This window comes from Callithrix jacchus, chromosome 1 (genome assembly GCF_049354715.1).
Source record: "Callithrix jacchus isolate 240 chromosome 1, calJac240_pri, whole genome shotgun sequence".
NCBI classification, from domain to species: domain Eukaryota; kingdom Metazoa; phylum Chordata; class Mammalia; order Primates; family Cebidae; genus Callithrix; species Callithrix jacchus.
The window spans coordinates 74,166,964-74,193,378 of record NC_133502.1 but is presented as its reverse complement, the minus strand read 5'-3'; the positions used below and the strand labels follow the sequence as shown (position 1 = coordinate 74,193,378).

General features: G+C 40.5%; 1 pseudogene; it reads right to left on the bottom strand.

Moving 5' to 3' along the window:
* The window catches only part of LOC144578635 (putative E3 ubiquitin-protein ligase DTX2), a 31,248-nt pseudogene extending 10,459 nt beyond the window's left edge, over nt 1-20,789 (bottom strand).
* Between the last annotated feature and the right edge of the window lie 5,626 nt (nt 20,790-26,415).

Here is a 26,415-nt window from a genome sequence, read left to right as displayed (position 1 = left end):
CACAGGGAGGGGAATACTGAACACTGGGGTCTATTGGGGGGAAAAGGAGAGGGCCAGTGGGGGGGGGGAGCTGGGGAGGGATAGCCTGGGGAGAAATGCCAAATGTGGGTGAAGGGGAGAAAGGAAGCAAAACACACTGCCATGTGTGTACCTATGCAACTGTCTTGCATGTTCTGCACATGTACCCCAAAACCTAAAATGCAATAAAAAATTTAAAAAAATCAGTCAATATAATTTACATTTTCAACAGTTAAAAACTCTTCAAACTAGGAATGTATTGTAGGTTAGTTGCAGAATGAGGAAAAGTAAACCTATACAAATATCAGATGCAACATTTCTAGTATGTGCAATTTATCTAAAAATTGAAGCGGGTGGGAAGGAAGCTTAAAAGTCACATAGTCTATACTCCTGCATCTGAGAGCCTCCTGGTAACCTTGAGGCAAACCATCATATTTATATAACAGTTCAAGGGCCCTCAACTCTAAAGAGAGTTTTCAAATCTTCAGAGCACGCTCCGCTAATAGCTGTTAGTTAATTAGAAGGGCTAAGCTTAGAAGATTAAATCTTTGAAGAAAATATAATGGTATGATTTAATTCAGAGAAGAGGTTGAGGAGTAATTTTACAACACTTTTCAAAGCTGAAATGAGCCAAGCACTTGGATCAGCGTTCCCCACATGGAAGAATGCAAGGACTTGCCTGGAGCCCTTGTTTAAGGATCACACGCTCAGGTCTCTACTCTGAGGCTGGGATTTTGAGGTGGGGCAACTGTTCCTGTTAAATTGTCATTATCAGCTAAGTTTGAGAAACTCTGGGTTAAGGTGCACCAAAAAATGCCTGTGCAGTAAGGTCCCTGTGAAAGTCTTTAAGATATGTATGTTTGGTTATTTTTATCATTAAGTATGATATTTGGGTTTAGTTTTACTAAATACTCTTTATTGGCCAGACACGGTGGCTCACATCTGTAAATCCCAGCAGTTTGGGAGGCTGAAGTAGGTGGACTGCTTGAGCTCAGGACTTCAAGACTATCCTGGGCAATGTGGTGAAACCCCATCTCTAAAAAATATATATACACAAAAATTAGCTGGGCATGGTGGCATGCATGTGATCCCAGCTACTTGGGGGCTGAGGCAAGAGGATCACTTGAGCCAAGGAAGTCAAATCTACAGTGAGCCATGTTTGCAGCACTGAGCCTAACCTGGGCACCAAAGTGAGACTTTGTCTCCAAAAAAAAAAACAAACAAAAAACAAAAACCAAAAACAAAGAAAATCTCTTTATTAAGGGCATTTCCATGCATTCCTGTTGAATTAAATAAAATACTCCTTTTGAAAAAGAAAATCCAGACGTTGAATTATGTGTAATGACTCTTAGTTTCCATGGATATAATTATATTTTTTCTAATTTTATAATAAAAGAATATAATGAATCATATTGTAGAAATTTTCAGGGTTGAGCCATCCTAGAATAAATTGACTTGATCTTGGTTTATTCTACATTTAATAAACATGGGCCGGGTGCAGTGGCTCACGCCTGTAATCCCAGCACTTTGGGAGGCAGAGGCGGGTGAATCAAAAGGTCAGGAGTTTGAGACCAGCCTGACCAATATGATGAAACCCTGTCTCTACGAAATATGCAAAAAATTAGCCAGGCGTGGTGGTGCATGCCTGTAAACCCAGCTATTCAGGAGGCTGAGGGAGGAGAATCACTCGAACCCAAGAGAGGCAGAAGTTGCAGAGAACCGAGATTGCGCCACTGCACTCCAGCCTGAGACTCTGTCTCAAAAAAAAAAATGCAGGATTTGATAATATCTTTGCAATACTAGCATGAAGTGGGATCGTTCGTTAATTTTCTGTGTCATCTTCCCCAGGTTCAGTAATCAGAATTCTGGAGGCTACAATAAAAAAGAAAAATTCCCAGTTTTTTCCTATGCACAACCATAAGAAAAGACCATGCGTAACTGGTTCCTTTAAGTTTACTAGAACACAGGTTTTAGGGGTTAGAGGTTAGGGTTATGGTTAGAACACACCGCTCAAGATGTTTGGAAGCAGACGTGTGATGCCTCTCCATGTTTTCTGTGCTGTCCTAGCTGGTCAGGTATTTTCTAAGTTTGGTAACCATGATGACCCAAAGAGGAGTAGTGGCTGTGACCCTTTTTAACATCAAGGAGACATATGGTAATATTTCTACCCACAAATGACATTGTGCATTAAGAGATTTCATCTACCAAACCAATTGCTTTCATTAAGGGAAAACGAATAAATTTTTCCATTTTATTAATGACCTCTGAGTACACAAAAATCAGTAGCAACAGAAATTATAACCCACAGCAGTAAGCAAATTTAAAAATAGGCATTAAAATGGCTAAACCCCAGGCTCATGAAAAGAAACAGACCATTCTAGTTAGCCTCTGCAGACTTATTATTTATAAATGTTTTGTTTCCATTAAGCTTTAGGAAGGATTGAAAATCACTCCCAGGCTGCTAAATTATTACTATTGTAGCACTTTCAAGGATCAAAAGACTTCATGTTTAGGAAATTTCACATTTCTGTTCTGATAAAAACAGAAGTGAAATATAAAATAGCAATGGGCTTCTTGGGAGAACTCTCTCCTGCGGTTTTAACAGGCTAGTTAGGATGCGCTTGACACCTGGCTGGTTGGAGACGTGCTTCCCACAGGCTAACCAAGCATGCACAGAGGAGCTGAAGGTGGAAGGTGGTGTCTGTTCATCTCAGAAGAGCCCAGGATGAAACTATGACTCCCTAGCCACACCATGGTCTCCATTGTGTTTCCACAGATCTCTGAAGTTGCTTAGCTCTGATGCATGCAATGCTGAACATCTCCTTCAGCATTAGAACTGAATGTTACCACCTCTGACGATTTCTCTAGTAAGCCGCAGATATGATAGTAACTGTCATTGAGATGGTGGGGCAAAGGTGGGGGGCGAGGAGTGTGGGAAGAACATGCCATGGTCCTCACTGGCTGGAGAATGGTGGCTGCAGTGACCACCTGTCTGTGGCTACACAAAAGCTCAAGTGAGATTTGAGCATCCTCTCTCAGTGGTCTTCCACAGCCAGTATTTCTCCAACCTTAATTCCCATAGAAACCATCTAAGGGTCTTGTGAAAAGACAGTTGTGATTCAGTAGGTCTGGGGCAGGACCTGAGGCTGCATTTTTAATAAGCTGCTGACGCTGCTGGTCTGCAGTCCACTGTGTGAGAAGCAAGGCTCTAGTCTGGATGGGGCTCCAACCAGCCTGATTCCTGAAATTTGGAGGAGCCCAACGGGAGGCAGAAGCAAGTCTTGGGAAAAGCAAAATCCCTCCACTGAATTTCAAAAGCCAACATGAAGGAGACAAAATAAACTGGACTCTCCCTGTTAGGGAAGAAATCTCAGCAATGAATTCTTAGATGCAATCTTCAAAAGGTCTTCTTCAGCTGGGTGTGGTGACTCATTCCTGTAATCCCAGCACTTTGGGAAGCCAAGGCGGGAGAGTCATTTGAACCCAAGAGTTTGAGACCAGCCTGAGCAACACAGGGAGACCCCATTTCTATTTTAAAAAAAAAGATTAAAAATTAGCTGGGCATAGTGGCATGTGCCTGTGGCCCCAACTACTCAGGAGGCTGAGGAGGAGGATCCCTTGAGCTTAGGAGTTGAGACTATAATGAGCTATGATTGTGCCACTGCATCCTAGCCTGGGCAATAGGGCCAGACCCCTGAAGCAAAAAAAAAGAAGGCCCTTTTCATCAGTCATTACCACCAGAAATTTACCTGCTCCAAGGAGTCAACTTTGAATCCCTCACTGATTTTACATATTTGTTTTTTATTTTATTAATAACTGTTCTCACCTTTATTATTTCCTTCTTTTTATGTTCTTTGGGTTGATTTTTATTTTCTTAATTTCACTTTTTCTTCTCTAGTACACCATTTTCATTTAAAACTAAAATTTTTTCTCTTAAGTTCATTTAAAAATACTTTCCAACTACCATTATGATTTCTTATTTGACTTACTGGTTATTTAGAAGCATAATTATTATGTTAAAATATTTGAGGGTTTTCTTGTAATCTTTTTATTATAGACTTCTAATATAGTAAGATTATGATCAGGCAGCACACTCTGGACTGATACAGTCCTTTCAAATGTGTTGAGACTTACTCTCAGGTGTATATGGTGGGAAATGTCTGCCAATGTTCCATGTGTGCATGAAAATACTGTATATTCTGGAGTATTTTATTCTATTTCAATAATTTTAAGACATATCCTTTCCACATCTCAAAACTTGGGACACATTTTATAATCACAGAGGAACAAATGACCACCTGTGATGTCATTGACTGAGCACATAAGACTGTCTACAGGTATGTGTATGACAGAGTGACTGCAACCTCCTTGCCTTCTAGTTGTCACATTATTTAAGGACAAGTTGAGGGAGATCTGTGAGTCTTTGTTGTCTGAAAATGTTCCATTGCCACCTTCAGGTAGAATCAACCATCAGAGTCTTAGAGTCAGCATCACTGGCTTGGGGAAAAAAAATCCCCTAGACAGTAACAGAGCTCTTTCTTAGCAATGCCGTGTTTCCAACCCTCCTGATGTCACAGAGGATGAGAATGTTTGGAAAAACATGAACACTGATAGCTCTGAGTCTAGAAGAACTACCATAGCAAATAATTCGCAAAGACATTTTAGAAATAGCTGATACAATTTATTTATCTTATATACCCCTTTTAAAATATGCACAAGAATGGCATAATTAAATATAAAAGAGCTTCCTCCATCAGTGTGGTCTAACAATGTCAAGTGATGAGAAATCATTGTGTCTCAGTTAACATGGTTTTCTTTTTTCTTAGTGCCTCATAAAATAATAGTGTATCTTATAGTTAAGGACTTCTTAGATTCAAGGAAATATGTCATATCTGTCTGTAGGTCAAGTTTGTGGATGATGTTGATCAAATCGTCTTTCCTCTGGATTTTCTGGTTGTCATTATTCTGCCAAATACCGCAAAATACACATTAAAATCTCCTGTGATTGTGAATTATTGTGGCTCCGTGAGGTTTTGTGGTTCTATCCATTTTTGCTTTACATATTTTTAGGCTGTGGGTCCAGTTACATAGTGATTCTCATTGTCTCTAATTGTGAGCTTTTCCCTCAAAGTATATGTTGCCTTTGCCTGGTTTAGTACAGCGATACCAATTTTATTTTGTTTAATGTTAACTGGATTCTTTTTCATCCTTTATTTCAACCCTTCTATCTACTTATGTTTGCAATATATCTTTTTGTTTCACCTGTTCTGGGTTCTTTTCCACTCTTTCCTTATGTCATTTGTATTGACTAAGCATCTGGATTAATGCTTCCTAAAATATTGAATCTCCAGATTCCCCCCAACCTCTGAGCCTGCATGCAGGAACCTGCCTATCCTCTGTTGAAGATGACTCAAGGTCCTCTCCTTCTGACACCTGTGCCTCCCTCAAGATCTGCCTCTATCTCCCTTCCTGGATTCCAGACCAGTAAGTAGGTTAAATCACAACACAAACTCGCCTGGAATTGCTGGGCCTGAAAGGGGAGGAAGGCAACCTACTCTAAAGAAATCGGAGCATGCAGCAGCAGATGTTGCCTAGAGCTACGAGAATGCACCTGGGATTGGAGGCTGCTTGGTCAAGGGAGCCAGAGCAGAAGGTTGAATAAGAGGGGGTTATTTGAGTTAGTTTATTGCCCCAATAACTCTCTTTTTGTGTCTAATGCCTTGGCATCTGCTTCTGAGAGGACCCAAACTCAAAACAGAACTGCATCAAAAGTTCCACTTCTTCCTCTGCCAGCCCTGCTGCTCCCCTCCCCTTCCATGACTGTTGATCACAAGAGCACTCCTCCTAAGTCTCTTGCATGCTCATTTCCATCCTGGGTCTACTTCCTGAAGAGCCAGCTTCTGATGGCCGCCCTGCAAAGGCCTGTGTTTCTATGCTGCCTGGACTGTCTTCATCCTGCTTTCTCATTCTTTCCTAAGCTCTCACATATTACTTTAGATCTTCTTCTGTCGTGTTATCTCTTCTTTGATGTCTTATAGATCTCCTCTGAGTTCTTATTTCAGTGTGATTATGCTTTCTTTGATTTCCTCGAGTTCACGGAGAAATGTTAATTCACATTTTCCTTTACTTCTGTGTATTTTATTCTTCTGTGTTTGTTGGTTGTCACTGTTCTTTTTGGAGGATTATTCTTCATGTTAATGAGGATTTGCTAAGAACTGTGTGGGGAAGGGACAGATTGAGGTGGGGCAGTCTCTTGAACTCAGGGGTTCTAGAAGGACTTTCTTATGGACGCAGTGCCCTCTATATAAGGACACAGTGTCAGCTCACTAATCTCAATGGGCCATTCCATGGAAAGCAGGCCCATGTGGTTTGTAGCAAAGCCTGGATATTCAAGTATATTTAGGGTAATGGAGCAGCTCATGCTAAGCTGACTGCCATATGCTTTGCAGAAATTCTGGGCATCTTGATGATTTTATTCCAGATTAGCTTACCCAAAATTCCAGGTGTGAAGACCCCAGCCAGGATTCTTTATTGCATCCCTTAGGGTTGTGCTACCCCTTTCATGGGAAACTCAGCTGGAAATGACCTGTGGGGTTACATATGTTTCTTGGTGTTATGTCTCTGTGTGATCAAAGTGCATTGCCTTTTGCAGTTATTATTTTTAACTTAAGTTTTTGCACGAATTTTCTTTTTCTTTCTTTCTTTCCTTCTTTTTTTTTCTTTTTGACGTGGAGTCTTGCTCAGCCACCGAGGTTGGAGGGCAGTGGTGTGATCTTGGCTCACTGTAACCATGTCTCCTGTGTTCAAGCGATTCTCCTGTCTCAGCCTCTTGAGTAGCTCGGATTAAAGGCATCTGCCATCACACCTAGCTAATTTTTGTAATTTTAGTAGAGATGGGGTTTCACCATGTTAGCCAGGCTGGTCTTGAACTCCTGACCTCAGGTGATCCACCTGCCTCGGCCAGCTAAAGTGCTAGGATTATAGGCCTGAGCCACTTCACCTGGCTTTTGCATGCATTTTCAGTGAAATTGGTTTCTTTCTTTTCTCTATTGCTCATTCTTTTTGTCATTTTAAGTTGGCAAATGGGAAAGGAAGTGAATCTGGATTCAATTTTTTTTTAATCTAATCTAAAAATAAATATTTTTGTTGTTGTTGTTGAGACGGGATCTCATTCTGTCACCCAGACTAGATTGCAGTGTTGTGATCTTGGCTCACTGCAACCTCTGCCTTCTGGGCTCAAGCAATCCTTCAACCTTAGTCTCCCAAGTAGCTGGAACCAAACGTGCGTGCCACCACACTGAGCCAATTTTTTTTTTTGTATTTTTGGTAGAGACAAGTTTTCCCCATGTTGTTCAGGCTGGCCTTGAACTCCTGAAGCGATCCACTCGCCTCAGCCTCCCAAAATGCTGTGATTACAGGTGTGAGCCACCATGCCCAGCCTACATTGTATTCTCTTTAAAAAATCCAATTTACTTTAATGCCTTAATCACATAGTTGTATGTTTAAAATATGTTAATTAGTAAGATATTAGCAACCTAAATTACAAGAGACACAGACAGAATAAAGAGAAAGGTACTTAAAGCATGTAAACACAGACATCATTTTTAAAATCGTGAGTTAGAAAATTAGATGTGAAAAAGAAAAAAAGATTAGTTTGGGATTGCTTCAGAGACACAAAACTAGTTAAAAACACACATAGTCCCAGCTATGTTCATAGTGTTCTCCATTGCTCATAAAAACTGCCTTCAATAAGTGATGATGATGTAGCTCTGGGGGAGAAGCAGCCGACGCAATGGTAAGCAGACTCCCCCACGTATGAAGTCATCTGCATTGCGTGGCTGGATGAACATCTGCTACAGAAACTCTGCATTGGTTGCAGTGCGCCACAAAAACATTCTTTGTTTCACTCTGACCCCAGCTCTCGTTTTGTGAGGTGAAGATTGGTTGACATAATGAGAACTTTCTGAAGTAATTTCACTGAAGACATTTAATACAACTTCTTTGCGAGCAATGTCATAGACTTCAGTGTCTTTGTCTGGCATGTGCTGTTACTGCAACATGATTCACAGTGGATGGCGGGGGAGGAGCTGCAGGCTGTGGAGAGTAATCAAGCACTCATTTACGTGCCTCCTTCCTTTCGTCTTATCAAGCAGCTAAATGCCAGCTCGGAATCAGCCCACGCCATAGTCATTTTCTGGACTTTCACTATTAAAATGACCACTTACAGAGGAAGAAAAAAGACAGTGACTCAAATCAGACTCAATGCCTGGTTTTTAAATTAAGAAACAGCTATTTTGGCATCCCCAAAATAAAACTACTTCTCTTTTCTCTTTTTTCAAAATGCAAACTATGAGTTTTATAAAAACTACAATTTCATTTTATGAAAGGATAATTAATTCCATTACGTCTTTCTAACCCATTAGCAAAACATGAAAAAAAAGTTGAAGTTAAAGTGGGAAAAATCTTAGTTCTGGATTTTAAAGCAATCACAAATGAATACAATGTGAACTAAAGAAGAACCCAAAGCTTTCGGTTCTAAGGAATTAGAGAATCTTTCTGTTTCAACTAAAGTGAAAGCTTGTTCCAGTGACGAACCTCCAGCTGCATAGGTGACAGTCTTTCCTTATTTGATCCCTGAATTAACTTTACATAGTAGGTGGACAGTCACCCAAAGACATCAGGCTCTCGTCCTTGAAACTGGTAAATGTTACCTTATAAAGAAAAAGGGTCTTGGTAGATGTGGTTAAGAATCTTGACATGAGGAGATTATACTGGATTATCTGGATAGGCTGTAAACAAGTGTCAGCAAAAGACAGAGGGAGATGACACACGGGGAAGAGAGGGCCATGTGAAGATGGCGATGGAGACGGCAGTGATTTGGCCATGAGCAAAGGAACGCAAGCAGCACCACAAATTGGCAGGGAAACCTTGATTTCAGCCTTCTGAAACTGATACTGAACTTCTGACCTCTTTAACTGTGAAAGAATACATCTGTTGTCTTTTTTGGCGGGGGGAGGCGGGGATGGAGTTTCACTCTGTCATCCAGGCTGGAGTGCAGTGAAGCGATCACAAGCTCACTACAACATCCGCTTCCTGGGTTCAAGTGATTCTCCTGCCTCAGCCTCCCGAGTAGCTGGGATTACAGGCACTTGCCACCACACCAGGCTAATTTTTGTATTTTTAGTAGAGACAGGATTTCACCATGTTAGCCAGGCTGGTCTTGAACTCCTGATGTCAAGTGATCGGCCTGCCTCAGCCTCCCAAAGTGCTGGGATTACAAGTGTGAGCCACCTCGCCTGGCCCATTTCTGTTGTCTTAAGCGCCAGGTGTGTATTTGCTATGGTAACAGCAGGAAGTTAATATACCTTATTTCTATAGAAATATGGTGTGGCTTTATTCAATCCTCTCTTACCACTTATTAAATCATGGCTATCCCAAAAACTAAAGCATAAAACTTAAATCAAGTATGTCCTATAATTTGCCGATTTAACATTGAAGATTTTCTTTAGGTAAGTGCATGTAAAAACCAGCCTGTGATGATATTGTGCCAGTGTCAGTCTCCTGGTTTGATCATGTACTCTAGTTATGCAAGTTGCCACCAGGGGAGGATGCTGGGAAAGTGTACCCAGGCTTTTTCTATACTGTTTTGGGATCTTCTTATGAGTCTATACTCATTTCAAAGTAAGAAGTTAAAATAAAACCCTTTTCTTTGACCTGTCTTTTGTTTCTTCCTTTTATATGGGACGCCTATTGATTGTTGGTAGCTTCAGAGTTGAGCAAGTGAAAAACTAAACAGCTCTTTGCTTTTCAAGAAAAAATTATTCATGCCAGTGGTTTATGAAGTGCTAGAAGATTTCATATCCAAGTTTTCCAGAAACAAAAGCAGAGGGTGGGCAGACAGAGGGTGCTGGCTGCTGTGCGAGCACACACCGGGCATGGGGCACGACACGCCCACTCTGTGCTCGGCCAGCTCTGATAGTGGGTGGCTAATCAGGGCAGAATGTTCAAAGCTGGAAGCTGGTGCAGCAGAACAAAGCAAGTCCTCCTCCAACGTGTCCTGGCCTTTCTGTCTAGGATGACAAGCACCCTTCCTGGGAGTGATAGCGAAAAGGTCTAAGGAGAGGATCATCAGAGCCTTTGCGGGGAGAGATGTTTCCTTCCTTCACTGACACTAGCTAGAAAACAAAAGAAGAAACTCCGATATTGCCAGTTGCCAAGAGCACAATAAACCAAACAGTGGTATTCCTGAGCTTTCCATGGGTCAGTATACATGAAAATAATTTATCGTTCCTATTGTTTTTGCCTTCCAACTTTGCCTATGTTCAGCCAAGAAGCCCAGTGCCTGTGTGATCCCTTAGAATTTAGACAGAAGAATATCCCATATTTGGAGTGATCATTGCATCCTAGGCGCCAAGTGACAAAATAAAGTAACTTGATGTTTCTTTTCATGGGACATTTTCAGTTATTATGCTAATTCATTCAAAAAGCATTTGGCATATTCAAGACACCGTTTTGGGTTTTTAGCGCCTGGGATACATCGGTGAACAAAACTGACAAAGAATCCTGCCCTTTGGAGTATATATTCAAGAAGAGAGAGAAAAAACAAACAAACAAAAATAAGCTTAAGAATAAGAATTACCTTTGGGTGGCTGGATCACCTGACATAAGGAGATCAAGACCAGCCTGGCCAACATGGTGAAACCCTATCTCTACTAAAAATAAAACAAAAATTAGCCAGGTGTGGTGGCACACACCTGTAGTCCCAGCTACTCGGGAGGCTGAGGCAGGAGAATCACTTGAACCCAGGAGGTGGGGCTTGCAGTGAGCTGGGATCTCACCACTGCACTCCAGCCTGGATGACACAGTGAGGCTCCATCTCAAAAAGAAAATAAGAAGAATTACAATTTAATATAAGGTAGCAAGAGAAGGGCATATTGAAAAGACAAGGCTGTGAGTGAGCGAGTGTGAGTATCTAGGAGAAGCACAGGACAAATAGAAAAGCCAGCAGAATGGTCTGCACAAGGGAGGGTATTCAAAAAAGAGGAGATACTCAGGTTCTGAAGCCTGTGAAAGGGGATGGGATCTTTTGCATACGTGGAAAAACTGGTTCTAGGTAGGAGCACTAGTTCTCCAACTTGAAGGCACATCAGAAAAACATAGAGGGCTTGTTAAAGTACAGATTCCTGGGAAGAGCTTCTGCAGTGCTGGGCTCAGGAGCTTGGCAAATCCTTTCTCTGAGAAGAAAAAATGCAACCAAACAAAAAAAATTATTTAAAAATCCACCATTTTAAGACTCTAAGAATCAACCAAAGGCATTCCACCATTTAAGAAAAGCTGGCTGAGGAAACGATGGCATCTCAGGTAAGTCATGGCCCTTTTGCTTGGGGCTGGTCCCGCCCCCACTGCCCAGCTCTGTCAGTGCATTATTTCTATCAAACAATAAAAACTATAAGCTAGGAGGGGCATGGTGGCTCACTCCTGTAACCCCAGCACTTTGGGAGGCTAAGGTGGACAGCTCATGAGGTCGGGAGATGGAGAACATTCTAGCTTAAAAGGTGAAACTCCGTCTCTACTAAAAATACAAAAAGTTAGCTGGGCATGGTGGCATGTGCCTGTAGTCCCAGTTACTTGAAAGGCTGAGGCAGGAGAATCACTTGAATCCAGGAGGCAGAGGTTGTAGTGAGCCAAGATCGTGCCACTGAACTCCAGCCTGGGTGACAGAGCAAGACTCCAGCCTGGGCGATAGAGCAAGACTCCCTATCAAAAAACAAACAAACAAAGAGAAAAAAATCCCATAAGCTTTGCTACCAGAGGGTGATAACTTGATTTGGAATGGAGAGTGGGAAGAACCCCATTCCCCTTGTTGAATACAATGAGTTCTAAATTTCTCTTCAAAGAATCAGTATGTCAGTATGTTTAGTTCTTTGCCTGCCACTTTAAAGTTTAACTTTCTTGTAATTTCAGTAAGTAACCTTTTCCACCACTTCTAATTGGTAGTTCACATCTGTTCCCCTGGTCATCTGCTCCGTCCTAACTTGCCCTGATCACCTGCTTTGACCTGAGTCACCTTTAGTTACCTGTTCTATAACCGTTCTTCCTGCCAAACTGCTCACCCTACCACTCTGGCTGATATTCCTGCTCTCTTTAAAATAGCCAATCGGAAATGGCTTAGACTGTGCAGTTCAACCCTAATCAATAGGGGAACAACACAGCAGTAGGGGCTTCCTGAGTCGGGGATAAGAACCCCTTCCCCTCCCTTGTTCAGGTGTGCATTCACCATTGTTCCATCTGTGAGACACTCTTCTATAGAAGTAAATTGCCTTGCTGAGAAAATTTATATTTGAGTGCTACTTCTTTTGTGGCACCGAAAATTTACATAACACCCTGGACATTATTGGAAACAATAGTAAGCCTGGTGGTAAGGAACACTGCAGTGAGCCTGAGGCTTGTTCCAGTAAGGACCAGCTGACTGGCAGGCTAGCCAGAAATTTAACTGGGAAATCAACGGAATGAGACAGCCATAGTGAACCTTGGTAAGCTCCCATATTTCTGTCAATTTGAGGCTGTGCATATGTGCAAGACTGTGTGCACATTCAGAAGAAACCAGACAGGACCCCAGCAATCCATACATCTCTGGCTTAACCTGGCCTATACATACCCAGAAAGGAAATATGACAGGGCTGGGTGGAAAGTAAGAGCAGTGACAAATTGATAAATGAGCTGAACTTTAAATGAGTTTTCCACCCACAAACAGAGCTACAGAAAGGAAGCCTTACTCATTTAAGGCGTTCGATCATAATCCCTAACAATCACTGACAAACCTATAAAGTATACTGATACAAAGTGACCCATGGATGCCACCCATAGAAATGAAAAGAATGAGAGAGAGAGAGAGAGGGAAGGAAGGAAGGAAGGAGAGAAGGGAGGGAGGGAGGGAGGGAAAGAGAGAAAGAGAAAAAGAGAGAAAAAAGAGAGAGAAAGAAAAAAAGAATGAGAGAGGAAGGGAGAAATTGAATAAACTAGGGACATCAACTAAGATACAGCACAGAATTAATTTAGGCAAATTACCAAAACAGTCAAGCAAAACAAGAGTAACAACAACAACCCTTGAGGTGGGGTGGAGGAGAATCAAAATTGCTACAATATATTATCAAAATATCTAGTTTTCAATAAAAACTTAAGAAACGTGCTTTAAAAAGTAGGAAAGTGTGACTTACATGCAGGAAAACGAGCAACTCATAGAAACTGTCTCTGAAGAGGTCCACATGCTGAACTTCATGGACAAGGAATATGAGAAGCTATAAACAGAAAAAATGGGATCAGAGACCCATAAAGAGAAAAAAATGAAGAGAGTTTCAAAGACCCATGGGGCACAAGAAATGCATGCATTTGCTCTTTCTCTCTCTTTTTCATTTTAATCCTTCTTTTCATTTATATGGCTGGCTTTCTATGGGTCATTTTGTATCAGTATACCTTAGTGGTCAGCCAGTGATGGTCAGGGATTATGATCAAACACATTAAATGAATAAGGCTTCCTTTCTTTGTCAATAGGTCTGTCTGTGGGCTGGGGAACCCATTTCAAGTTCAGCTCATTTACAAATTGTCCCGGCTCTTACTTTCCACCCAGTCCTCTCATGTCCCCTCTTGTGTATGATGGAACTCCCTAGAAGGAGAGGAGAAAGAGAAAGGGGAAAAAATATATTTGAAGACAGACCAACAAAATTCCAAAACTAGAATTTAAAAAGTATAATCTACAGATCCAAGAAGCTCAACTCCAAGTAGAACAAGCACAAAGAAGCTCATACCTAAATATTTCGTGGTCAAACTATTGAAAGGCAAGAAAATGTCTTGAAAGCAACAAGAGAAAAATAATTCATCATAAAGAGAAAATCAATGTAATTAAAAGCTGACTCAAATAATGGAGGTCACAAAGCAATGGGACAGTATACTTAAAATGTTGAAAGAAAGAAGGAAAAAAATCATCAATTAAGAAGTCAATATCCAGAAAAGTTGTGCTTAAAAATTTAGGCAAAATAAAATCATTCCCACATGATCAAAGGCTAAGAGAATTCATCACTAGCAAACAAGTCTTACACGAAATGTTAAATAATCCTTCAGGCTGAAAGGGAATAACACTAGACAATAACTAAAACCCACAAACACACAAAAAGAACACTGGGAAACGTAAATAGATTGTATAAAACTATAATTATAAAACTATATTGTTGAGCTTCTAGAAAAATATCATTTATATGACAATACCACAAAGACACTATATTGGAGCAGTTTATTTTGTAGAATGGATATAATGTAGAATGGACTCTGGATGTTTAATTTCTAAGAAATTAGAAGCAGACAAATACAATGGAATATCTAAGGGACACTGAAAAAAATGCACACACACATGAGCCCAGATAGGACACATGCCCAGAAAAGAAGTTAAGCCTTTACCCTAGGCTGACACCAAGGCTCAGAATGTGCCCTGCTAATGAGTGAAGGTCGTCTCTGCCAGTTTGCAAATATTGGAAGAGGTGGTTGGGTTTTCAATTCTCAATAAAGGATCACAAGACATATAAAAAGCCAGAAAACCATAGCTTATTCAAAGGACAAAAATCTCCAAAAATGATCCCTGAAGAAACACATATTGAATTTACTAGACAAAGACTTTAAAACATCTGTCTTAAATATGGCCATAGAGCTAAAAGAAAGCATGGATGAAGAACTAAGAGAAATAATATATAAACAAAATGAACATATCAACAAAGAGATATAAATTATTTTTAAAACCAAAGAAATTCTAGAGCTAAAAATACAGCATAACATTGGCACTAAAGGCAAAGACATTACAAAAAAGAGAAAAATATAGATCTATTTCCTTTATGAATATTGATGTAAAAACCCTCAACAACCACTCACAAACTGAATTTAACAATATATCAAAAGTTTATACAGGATGATCAAATGAGTTTTATTCCTGGAATGCATGGATAATTTAACAGACAAAAATAATCAATGTAATATACCCCATTAACAAAATAAAGGATTTAAAAACACATGACCATTTCAAACACTGTAGAAAAGCATTGACAAAATGCAACACTGTTGCATGAGAAAAATAGTCAATAAACTCAGGATAAAAAGAAAATACAACAAAATATAGGTAATATTTGAAAATTCTATAGCTAACATCATACTTAGATGAAAGAATTAAAATTTTTCATTTAAGACAAGGAACAAAATAAGGATTCCTGCTTCTCCCACCTCTATTCAACATAGATATTAAAGTTCTAGTTAGACCATTTAGGCAAGAAAAAGAAATAGAACATATTCAAATTGGATGGAAAGAAGTAAAATTATCTCTGTTCACAGACAATATGAACTTATGTGAAGAAAATCCTAAAGATTTTATACACACAGACAAAAATGCTATAATAGAATTAATAAGCAAATTCAGCAAAGTTGCAAGACACAAAATCAACATGCAAAAATCATTTGAGTTTCTGTACACTAACACTGATCAATCTGAGAGGGAACTTAAGAAAAGAATTCCATTTAAAATATCATCAAAAAGAACAAAACTACTTAGAGGAATAGACTTAACCAAAGATATGAAAGACTTGTACATGAAAACTATAAAATGTTGCTGAAGGAAATAAAATAAAACACAAAAAATGAAAAGACATCCTATGTTCATGGATGGAAAGGCTTAATATTGTTAAGATGTCAGTTCTACCCAAAGTATGCTACAGAGTCAATTCAATTCCTATCAAAATCCCAACAAATTTTTTTTGCATAAATAGAACAGTCCATTCTAAAATTTACACGTAATCTTAACAGCCAAATAGCTACAATATTGAAAAATGGAGAAAAAAGTTGAAAGTCTCACACTTCCTGATTTGAAAACTCACCACAAAGCTATAGTAATCAATGCGATACTATCCAAACCCAGGCACGTTAACCAATGGAATAGAGTAGAGGGTCCAGAAATAAGTCCTCACATGTATACTTTGACAAGAATGCTAAGACCATTCAATAAGGAAAAGATAGTATTTTCAACAAATGGTGCTGGGAAACTGGATATCCACATGCAAGGAATGAATTTAAACCCTAGTCTTATGCCATCTACAGAAATTAACCCAAAATGGAACGGAGACCTAACATAGAGCTAAAACTTGAAAACTCATTGGGAAAAAACCTGCATGACAATGGATTTGGAAATAATTTCTTGGATATGACATCAAAGCAAAGCAATTTAAAAACAGATTAATTGCATTTCATCAAAATTAAAAATTTTTGTGCATCAAAGAACACATCAACAAAGTGTAAAGACAACTCACAAAATGGGGAAAAATCTTTACAAATTATTTATCTGATAGAGAATTTATATGTGGAGTATATAAAGAACTCCTACAACTCAACAACAAAAAGACAAAGAAGTCAGGAATGGTGGCACAATGTCTGTAGTCCTAGCTACTTGGGAGGCTGAGATGAGAGGAACGCCTGAGTCCAGGAGTTCGAGGCCAGCCTGGGCAACACAGTGAAATCCTATCCTTAAAAAAAGACAAATTACTCAATATAAAAAGGGCTTGAATAAACATTCTCCAAAACAGATAATCTAATGGCCAATAAGCATATGAAAAGAAAACCACAATAAGATACCATTTCTCACCTATTAGGATGGCCACTATAAAAAAAAAAATAAGAGACAACATGTGGTGAAATTGAAACCCTGTGGAGAAAGCATGACAGTTTCTCAAAAAGATAAACATAGTATTAACACATGATCCAGTAATTCCACTTCTAGGTGTATACTTAAACTAAAAGCAAGGACTCAAACAGATATTTGTATGGACATGTTTATAGCAGCATTGTTCACAATAGGCAAGAGTGGACGTGAGGCAGGTATTCACTGACAGATGAATGGATAAACTAAAAGTGGTCTATCCATACAATGAATGCCATTCAGCCTGATAAAGGAAGGAAATTCTGACACATGCTACAAGGATGAACCTTGAGGACATTAAGCTAGGTGAACAAGCCAGTCGCAAAAGGACAAATAGTGTATGATTCCATATCTACATGGTACCTCGATTAGCCTGATTCATTGAGATAGAAAGGAAAATGGTGGTTGCCAGCGGCTCAGGGAGAAGGGAAATATGACTAATGGGTATGAAATTTCATTTTGGGAAGATGAAATGTTTTGGAAATGGATGGTGGTGATGGCTGCACAGCAACCTGAATGTACTTAATGCCACTTAAAGATGGCTAAAATGGTAAATTTTATATTATTACCACAATTTTTTCAGAAAAGAGAAAATCTTTCCACAAAAACATATTCCAGAACCAGATGACTTCGCAGGTGAGTTCTATTCAATAATACCAGTCCCTCACAAACTCTGAGAAAAGAGAAGAGAAATTTATTGTGGGAGGCTAGCATGATCCCAGTGACAGAGCTAGACAAAGACATCACAAGAAAAGAAACATACAGAATTTAAACCCTAGTAAAGAGAGACAGCTGATTTCACAAGGTAACATTAACAACCCAGCTGCACATAAAAATTATTATTTACCATGACCGGGTAAGATTATCCCACAAATTCTTTACCCAGTAATCAGGAACAAGATAAGGATGTCCACTTTACCAGTGTTATTCAACTTAGTACTGGACGTTCCATCCAGGACAATAAGGCTAAAACAAAACGAAAACAGAAAATGGAAGTTAGAGATATCCAGACTGGCCAAGCTCGGTGGCATACACCTGTAATCACAACACTTTGGGAGGCTGAGGCAAGTGAATCATCTGAGGTCAGGAGTTCAAGACCAGCCTGACCAACATACTGGCTCTACTAAAAATACAAAAATTAGCCATCTGTGTTGTGCATCCCTAAGTCCCAGCTACTCAGGAGGCTGAAGCATGAGAATTGCTTGAATCCAGGAGGCAAAGGAGCTGAGATTGTACCATTGCCCTTCAGTGTGTGTGAGAAAGCAGGACTCTGTCTTGAAAAAAAGAAAAAAAATGATATTTTGCTCTATTCATGAGGGATGGTGGTAAGGAAGATTACTTTAATACATAGACTTCGATTCTGGAGGTCTTGAACCAAAAAGATCACAACTGGTAAAATTAACAACAACAACAAAAATATTCAAGACTTCTAAATATAAAGACATCACTGTGATTGAACATATTATTTAGTATGACGTATAACAGTGCATCAAAGCCAGTGAAGGAAAAAGCATATAGGACTGGTAAACATTCATAACGGAGACAGGCGCGGTAGCTAATGCCTGTAATTCCAGCACTTTGGGAGGCCGAGATGGGTGGATCATGAGGTCAGGAGATCGAGACCAGCCTGGCTAACACGGTGAAACCCCATCTCTACTAAAAATACAAAAAAAATGGCCAGGAGTGGTGGTGTGCCCCTGTAGTCCCAGCTACTCAGGAGGCTGAGACAGGAGAATCAGTTGAACCCGGGAGGCAGAGGTTGCAGTGAGCCGAGATCATGCCACTGCACTCCAGCCTGGGTGACAGAGCGAGGCCGTCTCCAAAAAAGAAAAAAAGGTTCATGTTAGACCAAGGTTAAAAAGAAACAGTTAAATTGGGCCTCTCAACTTAAACTTTTGACCTCTTGAAAAGAAGAAATGTTCGTGTGCTATCACTCAATGTTTGGCCACCCCCGTGTCACTGACCCTACCTCCAAGTGCTGCGTGAAATAAAATGAGATTCTCTTTCCTCTGCCCCACTGTGAGTCACCAGGCCCTTGGAGTGGCAGAGTCTGGTTGGAGCAGTGAGTGAGTCTGGAACACATTGCTGTTGTTGGAAAGCAAAGATGCCACCACAGCCAGATCTAGGGGGTGTCAAAACGGAAAAATGGTGGCCATCCTGACAATAGGGTCTCAGTAATGATGACTTGAGCATTAACAAGAAAGCAAAGATTTTGGCCCATTGCAATCAGTTGCGTGTGGAAGGCCACAGTTCTTGCTATCTTGGGAAAAGGACAAATCACATCCAGCATGCTGGAGCAGAGGCTCTCCACTAGTGTGTTCGTGCATCAATCCCTGTGTTTCTCTCCCAGTGTCAAAAAGGAACAAATTATACCACTGTTTTTTGTCTTTGTAAAATAAGTAAAACAATTTGTTGAATTCAGTGCTTCTCACAGTGCGGTTCATGGATCCCTCGGGTTCCACGAGGTCCAATATTATAATACTAAGATGTGATTTGTTTTTCTCAGTCTCATGCTTTGATGAGTGTGCAGAGGCCACATGACCTGTGATATCACAACAGATTAAATGCAGGAATAGATCCCAGAGTCCCACTCTGCATGTACTAAGCAGACATCTAAAAGTTTCACAAGACTGTAAACTAATGCCACTTTGTCTGGAATTTTTTTTTTTTTTTATGAAGTCTCACTCTGTTGCCCAGGCTGGAATGCAGTGGCCCGATCTTGACTCGCTGCAACCCCCCGCCCCTCCTGGGTTCAAGCAATTCTCCTGCCTCAACCTCCCAAGTAGCTGGGATTATAGGCACATACCACCAAGCCTAGCTAATTTTTTTTTTTTTTTTAGTAGAGACGGGGTTTCGCCATGTTGGCCAGGCTGGTCTCGAACTCCTGACCTCAGGTGATCCGTCCGCCCGCCCTCGCAAAGTGCTGGGATTACAGGTATGAGCCACTGTGCCTGGCCTACAATTTTTTTTAACTTAAATGTGTTATTCGTGTTAGCAAGTAATTATGTATATTTATTTAATTATTATAATATATAATATATAATGTATAAATAAATAAATATACATAATTACTTGCTAACACGTTTGTAGGGACATGGATGAATCTGGAGAACATCATCCTCAGCAAACTGACACAAGAACAGAAAATGAAACACCGCATATTCTCACTCATAGGTGGGTGATGAAAAATGAGAACACATGGACACAGAAAGGGGAGTACTAAACACTGGGGTCTATTGGGGGGAAAAGGGGAGGGCCAGTGGGATGGGGAGGTGGGGAGGGATAGCCTGGGGAGAAATGCCAAATGTGGGTGAAGGGGAGAAGAAAAGCAAAGCACACTGCCATGTGTGTACCTACGCAACTGTCTTGCATGCTCTGCTCATGTACCCCAAAACCTAAAATCCAATAAAAAATTAAAAAAAAAAAATAAATAAATAAATCAAATATATACCTTTTAATGTATCCATTTTAATTTCTAGCACAGTAACTATCAGTAAACAAACAATAAACAAAAGCTTTTGGACGCCCTCAATAGTTCTTAAGGGATCCTGAGGCCCAAAACTGTGAAAACCACTGGTTTGCTCCATTTCCTTCTTACCTTTCAAGTTCACGTACTTATTGCCATGGGAGGGATGGGCATTTGTTGTTTCTGTCTCCGATGCAAGAAGTGCCTTTAAAAGAAGGAAAGGAAAATCAGCCACACTACAGAAGGGCCTGCAGCCCCCTTGCAAGGGTGGGGAGGGGTGTCCCATGCATCTGGAAAATCCAAGGACCTGGAAGAAGTAAGGAAGGCAAGGGCTCTGCAGTCATGGGGCACACTCATAGCTCATCTCCAGAGAAGCAGGAAGGTCTAGGGGGCCATGATTGCCCCCAGAACACCAAGGGTGAATGGGGGGCTTCACAAAGCACTGATGGAATCCTTACACCAACCAGATAACCACATCACCTATCTGGGAGCCTTCATGGGACGTGGGTTCAGGCTGCAGGGCTCCCTGCTCTAAGTGGACACTACACGTACCTTTTGCTTACATTTTAAGGGAGCTCGCATGCTCCCCAGTGCCTTTTCAACTCTTCCTGTCTATCATAACACCTTTCAATAACCACAGAGATTGACAAGCTCTATCACAGAGCAATGACAAACCACAACCACAACAGAATGTTCTCAGAAACGGACATGACTTTTATCAGCAGGCAGTCTTCTGACAGAATTTAATTACCCTATGCTTTAAAGGGTCTCTTCAAGTCTCTGGGTTCCTCCATCCTGAAAGTGAAAAAAGGCTGTTGGGATAAGGAAATTTTCAGGAATGCCTTATTTAAGCAACAGTGCCACTGACAGGAAGTGTTACATGACAACTAACAATAGATGGTACTGGAAAAGAAAAAGTGCTCCAGAGAAGATTGGGCAAATTAGTAAACATCTGCAGGAAGTGAAGTCTCCTCCCCAGTTGTAGAGACTCATCTTGCTGTCAGGGAAGAGACAGATACGATTTAGCAATGTTAGATAAGGGAAGGTATAGGAAGTCCAAAATTATAACCTTCAAACTATTTTGGATTCTGAGAACAAGACAGTTCTCAACATAATTAAAATTTTCAGAAACTTAAAGTGGACCAAGGAAAGGCAATTGATTGCTTATAGTGCACACCATTAAACCACAAAACTGAAATTTATTCCCAGAAACAGATACCAATATGAGCCATGGGCTAACAGTCCTACTCAATGGCACAGATCTAAGAGTGACAGCATATGGGAAGGTTGCTTTTAATGTTTCCTGAGTCTTTCTAAATCTACGGCAAAGTGTTTGGTTAGGAATTGGGTGTAGCTTAACCAGACACTCCGAAGAAGCCCTCATTTGGTAAAGAGAAGGCATGTATAGGGTGGGGTCTGTAAGGGCGGGGGGTCTGGGCAGAGGGAGTAAGGGAGCCTCTTGTGCTCATGCACTTTCTTCACTGCTTGATAAGCAATATTTATTTATTTTTATTTTTGAGATAGAGTCTGGCTCTCTTGCCCAGGCTTGAGTGCAGTGATATAATGGCCACTCACTGCAACCTCTGCCTCCCAGGCTCAAGTGATCGTCCTCCCGCCTCAGCCTCTTGAGTACCTGGGACTACAGGCGTGCACCACCATGCCCAGCTGATTTTTGTATTTTTGGTAGAGACAGGGGTTTGGCGTGTTGTTCTTGGACTCAAGCAATGCACCTGCCTCGGCCTCCCGAAGTGCTGAGATTATAGATGTGAGCCATGGCACCTGGCTGCTGGTACCCAATATTAGCATGGTGTTTGGCATACAACAGGTGCTCAGTAGACACCTCATGAATAAGGATGGTGTTATTACATTGGATCTTACCCTTAAAAGAAACAAAGGGAAATCAGGGAACAGTTGTGAGAAGGAGACTGTGGAGGAAGAAGGATACATTTAGCAACATTTTATTATTTTTCCAGGATCAACACACCCTGGGGGTGCTCTCAGAGTCTAGGATGTTTTACTCCCTTGGCGTTTAGTCCCTGTGGCTACTTTCTCAATCTGCGTTGGTGCTCTGGAAGAGTTTTGTAAAGAACTTCTGTCTCTCTCTTTTAAATTGTTCTCTTTAAATGTTTTGAAAAGCAAAAAGTACTAGAAATGGGCTTGAAAGGAACTTAATGCCAACTAATGGACAACTCAGTCCAATTAGATGAAGATTGTGTTTCATAGCTGAGAAGAGGTAGTCAGATGGCAGAAACAATCTCCTCCTGATTGGGGAAAAGAAATCAGGGGATGTGATGCAGTGTGTCTGTCTTCTGGTTTCTATTTATGAATCACACCTACTTCATCATTGCTGAGGGGAATAAATGAGATAAATAAAAAGTGCTTAGTATGCAATACATACTTAGCAAATATTAGTGCCTCCTTGATTTGAAGAAGGGGATGGAGCCCTCATATGCTTTTCGTGTTTTATTTCATTTTGTAGCACAGTGTTAGATTGAAAGAAAAATTGCACAGAAAAGTACAAAGATTTCCTATATACTTCGTCTCCCACGCCCACACTCTCTGTTATTCACGTAGTGCTTTAGTGTGGTAGAATTGATAAACCAATATTGATACATTATGGTTAAGTAAAGCCCACAAATTACATTAGCATTCACTCTTCTTGTTTTACATTCTACAGGTTTTGCCAAATGCATAATGTCATGTATCCATCATTACAGTATCAGAAAAAACAGCTTCACTGCCCTAAAGACCCCCTGCTTTCCACCTAGTCATCCCTCACTCCCCCTGAACCTCTGGTAACCTCTCACCTTTTAACCCTCTCTACAATTTTGCCATTTCCAGAATGTCATGTAGTTGGAATCATACAGAATATAGCCTTTTCAGGCTGCTTTCTTTCACTCAGCAATATGTATTTACAGTTCCTCCATGAATTTTTGTGCCTTGATAGCTCATTTTTCTTTATACCTGACTAATAATCTATGAGTCCGTTATATGGACTAATATGCATTCTTAATGCCAATTATCTACTGTCATCTTAAGCACCAGAGTTGAGGTAAAACACATAGCTTTAAGCACTGTGGCTAGGGAAAACGTGAGCTCTCCAAGAAGCAGTATAGGTATAGTTGTTAAAAACACAGCTTTTGCTGTCAAACATACCTGAGTGTAGTAATATTCAACATCCAAAAAGTATGTATTGAATATGGTGATAACCAGCGTTGTGTTTGACACTCCCTGGGGATAGAGTGGGAGCACACAGACACAGTTCCTGTGTTGCGGTTCCGCTGACCCTGCCTCCCACCCCGCAGACGCTCTGTCTGTTTCACACCCACCTGTACTTACTCTGCACCAGGAACAGTCTTGCACGCACATCACCTTATGTTGCAGGTCGCGTTCATTTATTTTCCAAAGTTGTATTGCAACATGTCAATTATCTTTTTGCGTTATGCTCCGTATTAACAGCCTTAACCAAGGAGCGGCTATAAAGGCTTTACTTTCCCCTCATTAGTGGCTGACTTTGCATGTTGTTTCTCGTCTGGACACTGGGTTCTGCAATTCCTAGATTTATGGTAAGGAATGGTAGTTTTGTTTGTCTGGTTTAGGTAGATTTTACTGTTGTTTACTATCAGATTTCATAAAAATATGTCAATGACTAAAAAAATATTTGAACATATAGGCAAAGGGGCAGACAAGGATGCTTTAACCTTAAAGATTTTCTTGGGCTTGATGTCTTGACCCTCTGGGGGGATCTGTTCTGACCCACCTCCACTCTCCTGAACAGTGATTATTAGGAAAATATAATCAATGCAGATTGTAAAGATTAAAAAACATGAATGATTTAAACTAAGTATTATTTTCCTTTGGAGGACACACATGCACACCTGCACAAATGCACATTTGCACACACTTCATCCTATTTAATAGGAAAAATGGTGGAAGCCTACATTATTTATGGAAGAGCTCCATTTTTTATTCCTTGTTACCTGTGAAGACAAACTTAATATACGATTTCTAAGATGACATATTCAAGGGCCATTCTTTGTGACTTTTCAGGCTCAGATTTAATGACTAGTGATGTAATGAAAGCCTGAGGCAGCTCATGATGAGGATTCTCAGTTTCTCAGCATGAGGCTGTATCTCTCTGGCCACTCCACTGTCAGTAATCGCCACCATAGAAAATTGAAGTCCCCTAGCAAAACACGCCTCATTGCTGTTACTTCATTTTGTCCCTGAGACAAAGGCCTTTAACTGGAGGACACCCTCGGGAGTGCTGGGCGGCCATTTGGCCTTGACGCCTTGACCATCACGAAGAAACTTGCACTGGCCACCTCCAATCTCCTGCTAACTCCACTCCAGCCTAACAAAGTGGTTGCTGAGAGAAGCCCTCTGCCCAGACATGCAGCACCTGGGGTGCCAACTTCACACCCTTTCTTGTCAAGGCCCTGGCACCATTCTTTTCCTAAAGAAAGACTTACTGTTTCAGAAGGATGTACAGCCTGGGGTCAGTCCAAGAAAGCACAGTGAGTGGCCATTTAATCAAATACTAATATAAATAGCTAAAAGAGTGAAAGGATTATTCCAATAAGGGCTGAGTCTATTTTTTCACAAGGAGTAAATCAAGGGCACTGAAGCAGCCCAGTTACTCACAACCACAGAAATGACCTACGCTGAAGACACTCCACTGAGTCACTGTTTAACCATCTAGACCCCTCAGCAGGAGGGGACTCTGCTGACAAATCTTTGGGGTCAGTTTTGAGACAACCCCTTGATATGTGACACAGTGGGTAGCCAAGAATGCTGAGGTATTCAACATTCCCCAGCTGAAAATGCACTGAAGGGCAGAAGTGCTGTGGAAGGCCAGGCTCACAAAGTGTGGGTGCTGAAGGTCAAGTTGTTTATGGTGTCTGGGTCTCTCATTGCTGCTGTACTATGTAAACAAATGTTAGCAGGGCCCCAGTGAAGTGAGCAGGCTTACACGCCTTTGGGAGGAGCATGCACTGGCATGACTCTTTGGCAGGCCAGCTTGGCAGTGTGTCTTAGAAGCCCTTTGACACAGCAATTTACATGGAAGGATTTGTGAGACACAAATTGCTGCATGATTTATAAGACAGTAGAGTTTGAAAGTATGTGAAACACAGGCATGATACAAATAAATTATGTACCTCTATCTAATGAAACACTCCACAGTCCTAAAACTTTACAGTCTAGAAGAACATTTGAGGACAGAAAAAAATTCACCATGTTTACTTAAGTAAAAAGTGTACAAAACAGTATCATCCTAATTCCATTTTAAATGATTTAAAATGCCATATTAAAGTTTAAAAATTAAAATTAAAAAGTGCCTAGATACATGATTAACAAGATTTTAAACAGGGTGAGGTATCACTCCATGATTTTGTTATGCTATATAGCACAGTTGCTAATACAGAAAGATTCTCCTCGTGGGTCTGATATAATTACATAAGAACCTTTAAAAGCAGAGAATCTTTCAGGCTGGTTGAGAAAAGGAAGTCAGAGATTTGAAGCATGAGAAGGAGCCACTGGTATGAAGCTGGAGAAAGCAGGTGAGAAGGAATCAGGCAACCTTAAAGAGCTGAGAGATAGGGAGCTGACAGCCAGGATACAGGGATCTCTGCCCTGCTGATGCAAGGACTTGAACTTGGTTAAGAACTCGAATGATCTTGGAAGTGGATTCTTCCCCAGAGCCTCCATGTAAGAGCCTAGCCTCGCCAATGCCTTGATATCATCCTTGGGATTTGAGCAGAGAACCTAGTCAAGCCATGCAGGACTTTGGATCTAGAAAACTGTGAGCTAATAAATCTGTATTGCTCAAAGCTACACATGTGTGATAATTTGTTACACAGAAATGGGATACTCATGCAACAAAAAAGCACAAAAAAGACAAAAAGATGAGAAACTAAAACAATAATAGCAGCCAGTCTCAGTAATAGAATGTTTCCATTATTGTAGATCTTATGTGATGGGTATGGGTTCTCTTTGAATTCAGGAAAAAGGTATATTTTAATAAGCAGAAAAATGCATAATTACATCTTTAAAAAAGAAGAAGATAAAAGAATGTATATGGTATTCATTTGGAAAGGGTAGATTTAAAAGGAGAAAAAACTTATTTCTCTAACTTGCCAATTACATCCAGGAATTCTTTGTGTCAAAAGATTGTCTTAGTTCAGGAAGTTCACTTAAGAAAAGTGAT